We start from the raw sequence: 12,388 nt of genomic DNA, 5'->3' as shown, positions 1-12,388 counted from the left end.
TATTTGCATGTCAGTGTCTGTGTATATGTGTTGCTGTGTGTGTGTGTATGAGAGTGCATGTGTGTGAGTGAGTGTGTGTGTGTGTGTGTGTGTGTGTGTGTGTGATAAAGGAAGCCCCCAGGCACACAGTAGTCCCTGACAAAGGCATCAACTCCAACGAGTACTTACAGAACATCTCCTCAATAGATACTCAACTTATCGAGTCCCAGGACGTGAGCTGCTGGCCAGTGCAGACTTTCCAGCAGGTTCTGTGGCTTAGAAGGAGCGCTGGGCCCACCAGCTTTCCCTAGGACCGAGAAGTGCAGCTCAGCATCAGTACTCTGACCACATAGAGGATTTCCCTTGGTAGTTTCCATGCTCCTTAGAGAAAAAAGCCATTGAGGATTGACCAGGGTCGAAGCTTTGAGAAGGAGAAACACAGGACTCCTGCCTTTTAGTGGAGTGTACGCCACTGCCTAATTACAAGACCATGACCCTGTTTTGGGCAGTTCATTCCTCAGGGGTCCGTTTTATGAACTGCCATTGCATCTTCTTCACACAAGCTGGTCAGTAGGTGGCTAGCACTCAGACAGGAGGAAACACTCAACTTGGTTCTACCACCTGAGAGTTTTGTGACCTGAGGCCAGGGCCTCTCAGAGTGGCCCCGGTTGGCAGCAGAACCTAGGGGCTCATGAGAAATGCAGGCTCCCAGGCCCTTCCATCCCTTCAAGCTTTCATAGCCCTTCCAGGGGCATCTGAAATTCACTCAAACTTGAGAACCTTAGTGTTGGGCAGAGCTCCTCATATGTTTAGTCTTATTTCCCTCACTGTCCCCTAAAAGAATAAAACTTGGATGTCACAGCCTACCTCACCAAGCTGTGGAGACACATGGGCTCATGGAAGCATTTGAAGGATAACAAAAGTAACCAATTACCAAGGAGTAAAAATCAGTTATCATCAGTACCAAGCAAAAGATATCTCTAAAGGAAGCTAGCCACCTCTGGCAATGATTTGTTGGGGTGTTCTACTTCAGGGACAGTCACCATCATGGAAAATGACCAGGCGGTGCCATCTGTACAAGACCAGACCTAACGGCCACATCATAGTAGAGTTGGGCTGTGTTAGGACGCTTTTCAGTGTTACAACAACATCGTTATGAGCAAATGTTTCCCATTGTTCTGACTCTTGGGGGCATATGTAGGAAGAGGTCACATGCAAGACAGAGAGGAGCAAAGAGTCGGGCTTGCTTTTCTGTAACAACTCGCTTTGGTGGGAACTGAGGTTGGTGAGGAAGATTTCATTCTTCTGTGGCCAGACCCCTGTGGTTGAAGCACCACCCAGGAGGCCCCACCCCTAAAAGGTTCCATTGCCTCTCACATCACACACCAGAGATCAAGCTTCCAGCGCCTGCACCTCTTGGGGACAAACCACAATAATTCTCAGCCCCATCATTCATGGTGGATGCAGTGGGTCAGTGTCCCTGGTGTCTTCAGTGGAAAGGAATGGGCCTCTTCAGATGCACAGGCCTGGTGGGGATGGGTGCCAGGCCTGGGCAGGCCAGAGAGGTTGCAACGTTCTCTGTAGAGTTTCTAAGGAGGAAGTGAAAGAAATCCAAGGAGATAAATATTCAAGAGAACACAGGAAAGTTACCCTATCTATCCAGAGGCAAATTAAACATACAGCTGTGAATAGAAAAAGGGAACTTCTTGTGTTCAGGACACTGGGATAAGGGTTGTGTAGGTAGTTTCTAGAAAACCAGCCACACCATTACAAAACCAGAGAGCTAAGTCTCTGGACAGTGGGTTGACAAAAGAGAAGTTTTAGGATAAGAATCCCCAGACTCATCCAACACAAACACTGCAACACAGAATTCTTCTCATGTGACAGTGTGTTCACTTTTTTACTGTGGCTGTTTTACAAAACATAAACTACATCACTTGGATTATTTTTAAAAGTAGTGCTGTGCCATTAAATATCACCATCCTTTTCTAGAACTTAATCATCTTCCCAAACTGAAATCTGTTCCTACAAGACACTAACTCTCCACTTCCCCTTCTCAGCCATCAGAAAACACCGTTCTGCTCTCTATTTGTACAGTTTTAATGACTCTAGGAATCTCACATAAGAGGAATCATTCAATATTGTCCCTTTTATTACTGGCTGATTTATCATAATATTTTATTTAGTGCAGCAAATATCACAATTTCCTTCCTTTTTAAGGCTGAAAAATATGCTGTTATGTGTACATGCCATATTTTGTTTTTCTTTCAACTATGAGTGGTATTTTTACTTTTAGTCTATTTACCATGTACTATACCCCAAATGATGGAGAATACATGCAGCCATCTATAAAAGACGTAGCACAGTACTCAGAGTGCAATATGTGTCTGGTAAATAAATATTGGCATTATTCAATGCTCTTTAAGAAAGAAAATACATGTTAGCATGTGGACCTGCAGCCACCCAGCCCTACAGCTCAGTGGCTAGGAAAGAAATCATTATTCCAGCTCTTAGCAAGTGACTCCATCAAAAATGTCACTGCTCATTCCCAGCTCAAGAAAGGGACAGAAAACATGATCTAAATGTCACTTCATAGAAAACCCAACATGATCAGGGCTGTGTGTTTCATAATGTTACCTCATGAGCCAAGAAGCGCCCTGGTGACGGTGTGGGACGGCAAGGAAAATGTCTGGAAAGTATTTATATGCCTGCAGACCCAGCCTCTGTCCACTAGGAGTGAGCACACAGATATTGGTATCTATGTTGGCAACTTCTCTCAAATCACCTGCACTTTTTAGCTTTCTACTGCTCTGATAAAATATCTGAACAAAGCAGCTTAAAAGAGGAATTGTTTTGGCTCATGATTCCAGAAGTTTCAGTCCATGGCGAAGAGCAACAGTCTCTGTTGCTCTAGGCCACAGATGAACCCGACAGCAGAAGGAGATGGCCCGGTACAGCTGCTTACCCCACATGTGAGGTTCTCTAGAAGAGCACACTCAAGGGAGACTCTGTATAATTATGCAAGGCTTACAAATCAGAGGTGGGAGAGTCCACAGTGGCTGTCTGCATACTGGAGAGCTGAGTGGTCCAGGAGCCATTCAGCCCAGGAAGATGGATCAAGAGGGATCAAGAAGGCAGCATCAGTCCAAGGTAGAAGGCCTGGATGCTCCGTGTAGAGTTACCAGAGTGAGTCTGTATTGGAAGGCTGAAGGAAAGAGACCAGGTGTAAAGGAAATGGGGATGAGTGGAGCTTTTTCAAAACAGCATACTCCCTTCTTCATATTGCTTTTGTCTTGTTCAGGCTACTAGACTATTGCTTAGTGCCATCCACATCTGGTCTGGGCCTTCCTGTCTCAGCCTGCTGGCCTACAATTCAGTCATCCACAGACACACCCAGAGCTGTGCTTTTCTGATGTCCATTCACATTCACATTGACACAGCATGATTTTCACACCTCATGGTGGCAGGAAAGAGACTGAGGCGGGGAAGGAGGAGAGCCTGTGCTGGTGCCCCTCCTCCTGCATTTGCTCTATCTGGGCCCCCAGCCTATTGGACGATGTCACCCATATTCAGGGTGGGTCTTCCCCTCAATTCGCTGTCCCACACACCAGCCTTCTCTGGAAACACCCTTGTAGACACATGCGGAAGTGTGTTTTATTCCTTCCCTGGGTGTTTTCCAGTCCATTCAAACTGACAACCAAGATTAACCATCACAGTAGAGATTTGGTTGTTCAGGCAGCAGGTAATGCCGTTCTAAGTGGAGTAAGTATATCTTCGCTACATAAATGTTGGAAGTGTTAAATTTGAGAAGAGGACAGGTCTTTGATTTTTTATTTTCTCCTTTGTTTCAAAGTCTTCCCTGTTGGGGACCCAAGAAGAAATTTGCATTTTATTCAACTAAAAGGTAAGCAAAGAGGAAGCAGTAGTTGATCCTTAAAGGCCATAGCCAATGTCTGTATCAGTCAATAATCAATAAGGATCATTATCAATTGGTCTGAAATTATGGATCTCTATAGAACCTCCTAGCTGTAGGAAAAGAGCAGCTCCAAGGAGGAGAACTTTTAATAGTAAAAGCTCCCAGGGGTTCTCTGGAGTCCTACACTATTCCCTGCACACCCACACCCTTCAAGACCAGCTTCTTTACCCTTTGGCTTTGCTTGCGCACAGAATAAGATGCAGGTGTGGAGTTGCTCAGGGTCTGCTTACTAAGCAGAAAGGGGAGAAGAAAAGTTCAACTCCACATGTGCAAGGAAAGCGAATGTCTCCCTAGGGGAGACCGAAAGTCCTGGCCAGAGGCATGCAGCCAGGGCTGTGTGCAAGTTGGAATATTTCATAAGTATGAGCTAGGAAGGCAGCAAGAGAGTGATTAACACAGTATTAACATCGAATTGGCTGCCTGAGGAGACATACAGTGAACCCCTTCCTGTCACCAAAGGACCCCTCAGTACATTGTTCCATGTGCACTGTTGTTTTATTAATGAACAACTGGCCAAATGCAGACCCCACAGGTATCGACAACATCTGGTCCATGCAGGTAAAATAATGTAGGTTTATGTCCCATCTGGGAAAATTCAAGCTCGTAACTCATAAATGTCTATTCTCCTCACAGACTGACTTCATGCATTTTCTGTGAGCTGTGGTGGGAAGGACACCCACCACCCTAAAGTTATATTGTCAAAAACTTTTAACAAGGCCTCCTCTTCAGGTAGCATCAGATGAACCCAGAATGTGGAAATTCCACGGGAAAGTTGGCCTAGACTCCTCGTGGAAACTTCATGTCATGACATTCAGTGTCACAGGGATCAAGTGGGCTACAGGGAGAAAGAGTTTGCCTCTTGGTGTTGTGGCTAGAATCTGTGAATTGAACTGGAAAGAAATAGATTAACAAGAGAATAAAAAGAAACACATGTTATTTGATATTTACTTTTTATGTGGTATAGGATCTTCATAGGAAAAAATGAAAAAGAAGCAGTTAAAACTGGGCACTGAAATACCATTTTAACAAAGAGGGACACATTTAAAGTTGTGACAAGACAAAAGAAAAAGGGGTTGGGTGAGGTGGTCAGCTGTGGGAAAGTGACTGGGATGTGCACAGGGGAAATTAGCGGAAGGTGAGGGGTATTTTTGGAGGGTTTGTTTACACAGACTCATCGAGAATCAGCCTCACATATTTGATCACAATGTCCTCCTTCTAGTAGGAGAGGATTACGTATTTCTGATGGGAATTTTATGTACTGCTTTAGCTAGAAAATGATAGGCCAAAGTACTTTCCTGCACTTGCTGGTTTCTCAATTGCTTTCAGCTGAAAATATAGTAATCAATATGCAAAAGTAGCATATTTTGGTACCATGTTCTGAGTGCCTTCAAAACAAACATACAAACAAAAAAGTAAACACATCAACCACCAATGGACCAAAAGGAAAGAAAAAAAACAGAAAAAGAGAAAGAGAAAAAAGAAGAAAAGGAAGAAAGAAAAGGAAAGAAGGAAGGAAGGAAGGAAGGAAGGAAGGAAGGAAGGAAGGAAGGAAGGGAGGGAGGGAGGGAAGAAGGAAGGAAGGGAGGAAGAAGGAAGGAAGGAGACAAAGGAGTGTGTGAAGGTGTGAGTGTGAAGTCAAAGGTGCAGTGGAGACCCCAGAAGGCTGGAGAAGCCAGGAATGTGGATTGTCCAAGGAAAGCTGCAAGGAGGGAGCAATGCCAGCCAAAGAAAGAAGTCACGGGAGATACAGTCACCAGAAGTTTGCTATAGGGGTGGAGCTGCCAGCCCTTTGGAGCTCACAGCTTGCCACACATTGCTTCTGATTCTGCACATGGAACTACAGGATTTAATGTCTGACTTGTTGAATTTTGGAATTGCTTGGGTTGCATTCCCCTCCACCCCCATTTGAACCTTTTGGAATGGAAGTCTCTATCTTGTGCCATCAAATGTTAGAAGTATTTAACTCTCCTTTCATTTGTACATAGGCTTGTAGCTCAGAGTCTGCCTTGAATCTCAGAGGAGACTTTGGACTCGGACTTTTCAGCAATGCTGGAACTGTTAGGACTTTGGCAACTCTTAGAGATGGACTAAATGCCTTTTGCATAAAGAGATGTGCATGAGGCTTTGGGCGGCCTGGGGCAGAATGCTGACTTGTGTCTAGATGTCCCCCAAAGCCTCATGTGGTCACAGGTGGAGCCTTTCAGAGGTGGCTGGATCTAGAGTGTGGGACTGATTCATGGTGCAGTGCTGGGGTTAAGGGTGTGAGTGATGCCCACCCTAAGTAGCCTGCATAAGATATAAGGGATAGGAAGAGCTGTGGTCATCCTTTGATTGCTTGCTTTGCTGCCTTCTGCCTACCATGAACTGTTTGTCCTCTGCAGTGCTTGTCTGCTCTGCCGTGGAGGCAGTCAAGTATGGACTGAAACCTCTACAAACTGTGAGCTGAGTAAAGCTTCCCTCCCCTGACTTTGGGTGTTGGGTATTTTGTCTCAGCAATGAAAAAAGTAACTAAGACAAATCACATCATATTTTTAAAAAGTTAAAACAAGTAGGTCAAACAAACATAATGTGAGAAATTTGATTAAATAGTCATAAAGGTTATTAGATGACCAAGGACTCTGAATATGGGTTGCATGTTAGGTAAAGTTTATTTAGATTTCTTGGGTGTGGTCACATTTTGATTCCATAGGGGAATAAACTTTCTGTGAGTTATAAGGTAGAGTAACTGGGAATACAATATTGGCTGATTTTCAGATGGATGAGATGGGAGGAAGACAGAGAGAGATGGACAGACAGAGGGGGAGAGAGAGAGAGATAAAAGAATATGGTGCTAGTGCTAGTCAGTGTGTACCATTCTTTAAAATTTTCCTCAAGATGCACATTTTCCCAATGCCAAAGTTGCACAGTGAAAGGTATAGCCTTTTCTAAGACATTTTAAATTTTGTTTCTAAGTCTGGCACCTTGGCCAGATCTGGACCAGTTTGTAGGTCCCCAGGGATCTGCAGTTCCCAAAAGAGGCAGATGCTGAGGATCCCAGTTCATCACCTGTTGGGCAACCCTCAGAGGATGATGCAGGGCTCATGCTTCTAGGCGTGAGTGCCACTGCCAGGGCCCTCACTGCAGCTGGACTGGCGACTCCTGGTCTTGAGGCAAAAGTCCACGCATCCCCAATACAAACTTAGGGTCACACCTGCAGGTCGCAGCCAGTAATTCAGTGCGGAACAAGAGACTACTGCTGATAGATGCTTGCTCTCCTCCCCTTCTTTCCCTCTCAGCCAAAAATAAAAAATAAAATCCTATTCTAATTCAGGTGCTTTAAGTATATCATCTGAACTTAGTCATCACTCTCTCCTGGAGTTTCTGGGCTTAATTACCGTGGAAGTTAAGGAGTCCTCGAAGCCTTTGTTCAGCCATGATTCACTCCTGTTCTGCAGCTGGGCCCAAAATAACCCTTCTACCAGTTATCAGTGATGCTGCCTCTTTCTCTGTAATCCCCTGAAGCAGCAGTTGAAGATGTCCTGTAGATGAGCCCCTGGCTGACGAATGCCAAATGCCCTGCTCTGCCTTGGGGCACCTGAAACCCTCGGCCAGGAGTGCAGATGCTCTGTGTTCTGCAAGCGCTGTTCCTTGCGCTGGAGTCTCTTCCTAACTTCTCCCCGTGAGATACTTAGTGATTATTCAAAAGGCTTATCCACGCAGCTCAGTGCAGAGCGTGTGCTTAGCATGTGTGAGGTTCAATCCCCAGAACCACAGAAAAAGAGAAAGAGAGAAACAAAAGGTTCAAGTCTTATTATTTTCCTTGATTGCAATTGTAAACCATTTATTTATATGCACCTTTACTACCTGAGAATCCTGCATACTGAAAGGAACTCACTGTCTCTGTCCCTCTCTGTTTGTCTCTGCTTCTCTCTGTCTCTGTCTGTCTCTGTCTCTTTGTCTCTGTCTCTGTCTCTCTCTCTCTGTCCCACCAATCCAGAATACAATAGTTCTGTCCTGGGGACCAACAGATATTTGGCATACAGAAAGCAATTTGTAACCATTGTAGAAAGCAGACCTAGAAGTTCCATTTGACCCAGCTATTTCCCTTCTTGGTATCTTTTTGCAAGAATTAAAAGCATCAAAGCACAGCAATATATGCAGACTCATGTTTATAGCAGCAGAGTTTATAATAACTAAATCTTGGAAATAGTCCAAATGCCCATCAACCAATGAATGAATAAAGATATGTTTTTTTATACAATGGAGTACTACTCTGCCATAAAGAAGGATAGCTTGAAACACTTGTAGGTAAATGGATGCACCTTGAGACCATACTCTTAAGTGAAATAAATCAGGCACACATGTTTAAATACCACATTGTTTCTGTGGTGTGAGAAAGTATAAATAAGGACCAAAATGTGTAATAGGTGTTGGGAAATAGGAAGAAAACGTTCAAATGAGAAGGGGAACAAGGGAGCAGGGAGGGGAAAGGAAAGAAGAGACAAGAAAAAAAAAAAGGGAATAGAAGGAAAAAATGGAAACAAAGCTTGTATAAATAAGAAGAATGGTTGAAGGGAGAAGAGGGGAATGGGAAAAAATAAGCAAGGCATACCATGTACAGCTACAAATTCCCTGTGATGAATGTGATAACTATATGTATATATAATGTACCAATAAAAAAGAACTGGAGCAGAAGGGAAAGAACTTAGGCTTGGCCTGAGTTGAAGGTCCAGCAGGCTCACCCAAAGCCGGTGCCAGTCAGGAATTCCAAAGCAAGGTGAGCACCAGGCACATCTAACCAGGTACTGCTCCATTAGAACCTTTTAAAGCACCATGAGATGAGAGAAATAGGAGAGAAGCCACAGGGCAAACCTCGTGCACGATTTGAAATTTCTTAATTTCTGCACTTCAAAAGTAAAAAGAAATGGGTGAACTTAGCTTTAAGTGCATTATGACTCATTACTTCCCAAAATATTATTTTAACCTATGATAAATATAGACGTTATAGTGGAGACACTTTATTTCCACTTATTCTACCGAATCTTTGAAATCCTGTATACATTTGTGCTCAGAGAACATCTCAGCTCACACAGGCCGCATTTCAAGTGCTCTGTGGCTACCAGTGACCCCTGACTTCCCCTTGTACGGAGGAGCTGTGCAGAAGGATTACAGCAGCATGAATTAGTCTTCAGCTCCTAGTTGGTCAAAGGAAAACCAGCCAGAGCATCCAGCCTGGAATGATCAGTAGTCAAATGCAAAGGGCTTTTAGTATTACATGGGCTTTCCCGCTGATAGACAAAGACACTAGCACTGGAAGGAAGGGATCCTGGGCTTCTCTCAGTCCCGCTGAATGGATGATTATCACACATCTGTACTTGGCATTTACTTTCCTACTTAAATTGTTTTCCTTTTATACACAAATTATTTTGTACCCCCCACACATACACAAGCATAAAAAAACCACAGAAATCAAGGTATGTGAGATTTTATAACAAATTCAGTAATTTAAAAATATTAAAAATAAATGAATAAAGTAAAAATATTGAAAATTACTACACCCCACTGCACTGTAGTACATAATCTCCAATTATCATGGAAGCAAAGAGCAACAGAAAATAAAGACCCGAACTAAAAAAAAAAAATGCCAAGATAAAAAGGCAGTGTATAAATATCCTTGCTCTGTTGATCCTCACCATTCATTCTTTTCTATAAAATCACTTCAAATACATACTTTCTGGGTGTGACGGTTAAGCGTAATTGTCAACCTGGTTGGCTTGGAGGCTGCCTAGGGGCTGGTAGAATACACTTTTGATGTGCCTGCATAGGTCACAGAGGTGTGACTGCAGGGACTACATGTGATCCTGCACCCCTTTCTCTCTGGTGCTAATCCCTTGCTCTGCTTTCCAGCTGTTGTGAAGGGAGCAGCTTTGCTCTACCACATCCTTCCGCCATGATGTTTCTGCCTTGCAGACACCTGACCATGGACTAAGACCTCTGAAACTGTGAGCCTAATTAAACCTCTTCTTTAAGTTGTGTATGTCTGGTAGCTAGTCCCTGTGATGCAAAGCTCTCTAATGCATTTAGCAAATGTATTCTCATACTTATTCCTCATGTGTCTGTTTTTACTTTCTTTGGCTTGCTCCTGGGCTATCTTTCTGTAGCTCTTTGGGAAAGCCTAATCTCTATGGCCATCCATCCTTTCCAGCATGAACTTTGGTCCTGCAATTCCATTAGTCAGTGGTCATTGCCCTCTTGGAGCTGACAATTGACAAGGAAAATCCAGACTTCTGGCAAATAATCACAATTGGGTCATGCACAGCCTTTGTCTTTCTGCTGAGCTAATTGTAGTCCTGAAAAAATTGAGTGATTGAGAGCAAACTATTTCCTCTCTTTCTCTATCAAGTAGTAATAAAAGCAAGCCTTAGACCAAAATTGGTCTCACACTCAGACACTTATTAAATAAATATTCGTTAACTCACAGGCCCAAAATAGTTTAGATAAATAGTTTCAAAACATAATGAAGAACCAGTTTGCTGTTAAGGTGTCCAAGTACACTCTTACATGAAAAGTTTACTCCAGCTAAAAATACATTCCACGGACAGAATTCTCTTGGCAGCAGGCAACAAAAGTCCTCCATAAGCAAAGGTCATATATAAAATCATAGGGGTCAAGCCTTGGGACTATTTCTAAGAGTAAGGGGTACCAGGCTCCCTTATAAAAGAGCAAGAGGTATTTCTAAAATATTTTCTCCTGTCCACACATCATGGCTTACTTTGAGCTTTCTGAAGAGGGGTTATTGTTAATAGTCAGCACACCAATGAATAATCCATTGTTCTCAACTTGAAAGTCCTATTTCTGTTTAGCTCCTGTTGCTTTATGTGCTAATCAAAAGGGTAGAGAGTTGATCAAGAATGGATAAGAGAAGCTCTGGTAGTGTCTACACTTGGACCAGGCCTTTCTGCTGGGTTGGCTCACTCCACATGGCTAGGTGACCACCTCAACCTAAGCAGCATTGCTAATCCCACGCCATCTCTGCAGATGGGCTTTGCAGGAAATTACAGACACTGTAAGCTGCTGTGAACCGGTGGAGAGGGCACAGCATCGTGAGAAAGCCAAGCGATTGGATGGACCCTGGCTGGGAGGTGGCAGATGCCTCTCTGAACTGACATTTAGAGTCAGACGAAGGTTGACATTCACCTGGGGAGGAAGAAGGGGTACAGCGGTGAGGGGGCGGGAGCTGGGGAAGGGACAAGGTGGATGAACGGCCACACGCACAAGGTAGGGAGCCGTGGCAACCCCCTGCCATTGTCATTTGTCTCCCTCAAGGCCCCAAGCACAGGCCCAGGTTTTGGTCCACAGAAGGCGGCCTCCTGTGTTCCTGAGGTCTCACCGCACCAGCCATGCAGCCTGTCCTCACTTACGACAATGCACTCCACTGCAATATCAGGGCAAAAAGTAAATTTGAAATACAGTCCCAACAAACCTGTGTTCGGTAAAATTAAAGTGATGTGCTCATTTTAAACTTCTTCTCCCTCACCACTTATCTGTCTGTGGCTACTGGAAGGAAGTGCATTTAAAAAAACAATCACAGAAAAGTTGCTTCTGAATCTAATATTTCTTTTCCTCAAAATGTTCAGGCTAATGATCACTTCCCCCTTGCATCAGGTGAGGACTGCGTGGCAAAGACAGTCTGTCTCTACTTGGACACTTGCAGCCTATTTAGAGGAGAACAGGTCTGTTGCTCGGACAAAGAACAACATTATGGGTTTACATAATGCACTGAAACTGCTCCTCCATCTCTTGGATCAATGGTCAGATGTCAGAAGTGCTCTCCCTGTATGTTAATCCCAAAGAACCAAGAGCCTACCTGAGTGGTATGATCTGCTGATTCCATGGTCATTTAGGGAGCTTTTGTTTTGTTTTCCAAGTCAAATACACAAGGGGTTAGGTGGGAATCAGTCCACTGATTGGGACACTTTAGGAAAGTGGATGTTCTCACCTGAAATGGCCTGTCTTACTGAGTAAGCAGCGTCCATACACAGCCACAACTGAATAGTGAGAGAGAAGAGTTCGCTTGTTAACACAGGCTGCACAGCCTCCCCTCCTGAGAAATATATTGCATTGGTCATAAACTCCCAAGGGATACCGCTGCTGCTGGCCAGGGAGCACAGAATAAACAAGGAAGACAGAAGGAAAGGAAGGAGAAAAATAGGAAGGAAAAGAGAAAAGAAAGAAGGAAGGAAGGAAAAAGAAGGAAAGAAAAGTAAGGAAAGAAGAGGAAGGAAGGAAGGAAGGAAGGAAGGAAGGAAGGAAGGAAGGAAGGAAGGAAGGAAGGAAAGAGGGGAGGGAGGAATGGAGGAAGAAAGGAAGGAAAGAAGGAAGGAAGGAAGGAGGGGAGAAAGAAAGAAAGAAAGAAAGAAAGAAAGAAAGAAAGAAAGAAAGAAAGAAAGAAAG

This window comes from Chinchilla lanigera, unplaced genomic scaffold (assembly GCF_000276665.1).
Source record: "Chinchilla lanigera isolate Chin_1 unplaced genomic scaffold, ChiLan1.0 scaffold00028, whole genome shotgun sequence".
NCBI lineage: Eukaryota > Metazoa > Chordata > Mammalia > Rodentia > Chinchillidae > Chinchilla > Chinchilla lanigera.
Note: the sequence above shows the minus strand (reverse complement) of the source record.